This window comes from Octopus bimaculoides, chromosome 1 (genome assembly GCF_001194135.2).
Source record: "Octopus bimaculoides isolate UCB-OBI-ISO-001 chromosome 1, ASM119413v2, whole genome shotgun sequence".
NCBI classification, from domain to species: Eukaryota; Metazoa; Mollusca; class Cephalopoda; order Octopoda; family Octopodidae; genus Octopus; species Octopus bimaculoides.
Window position 1 is genome coordinate 94,506,054 of NC_068981.1, and position 1,032 is coordinate 94,507,085.

The 1,032-nt window shown below is 32.8% G+C and overlaps 1 protein-coding gene across 1 annotated transcript in view; it reads right to left on the reverse strand.

Annotated features, from left to right (window-relative positions):
• The window catches only part of LOC106873158 (uncharacterized), a 121,184-nt gene that overhangs the window by 65,989 nt on the left and 54,163 nt on the right, over positions 1-1,032 (reverse strand). The window lies entirely within an intron of this gene.

Consider the following 1,032-nt stretch of genomic DNA (forward strand, 5'->3'; position numbering starts at 1 on the left):
ATATTGATAGGAAGGACAACGAAAGAAAGAAAGAGACCTCGATATTATGTAAATAGAGGAAATTATCTGTAAAAATATGTGACACTTATTCGGTAGCCATGATAAAACTCCAAGTTTCGGATGCCGGGGTGGGAACCCACGCCAACATCTCTTCAGTTATCTGGCCATTGAAAATTTCTGTGAAAAATGACGAATTTTCAATGGCCGGATAACTGAAGAGATGTTGGCGTGGGTTCCCACCCAGGCATCCGAAACTCGGAGTTTTATCATGGCTACCGAATAAGTGTCACATATTTTTACATGTATATATATAGATCGAATTTTTAATTTTTTATTCTTTTACTTGTTTCAATCATTTGACTGCAGCCATGCTGGAGTACTGCCTCTAGTCGAACAAATTGCGCCCATGACTTATTCTTTGTAAGCCTAGCACTTATTCTATCCGACTCTTTTGCTGAACTACAAACTTATGGTGCTGTAAACACACCAACATTGGTTGTCAAGTGATGGGGGGGGGACACAGATACACAAAAAGACAGATGTAGAAACAACAAACAGATGCCTTAGTTTAACACTCAGGAAGGTGTGAAAGTCTTATGTTTCGAGCCTATGCTCTTCAACAGAAAGGAACACAAGGAAATAGACAGAGAGAGAATCAAAAATGCCGGACTTCTTTCAGTTTACATCTACCAAATCCACTAACAAGATGTTTTTTGTATATAATATACATGTTATTATAATGGATGAAGGGATGATTATTGAATGGTTATTATTTTGATATTATGATATTTTTTAAATAATTTTTCTATCTTTATATAATAAGTATTTCATATTAATTCATTTGGTACTTATTGTTGGTTGAGATATATATATCTAATTATTGTTCTACTTACGATCTGACGAGTAGCTATATTTTTGAATAGAATTTATTTTCGATAATTTCAATTGATTTTAATCGATTTAAATTTCTTTTCTATTTGAAAATTAGTTATGAAACACGTGTAATCTTTTTATTATATTTATCTTATGATA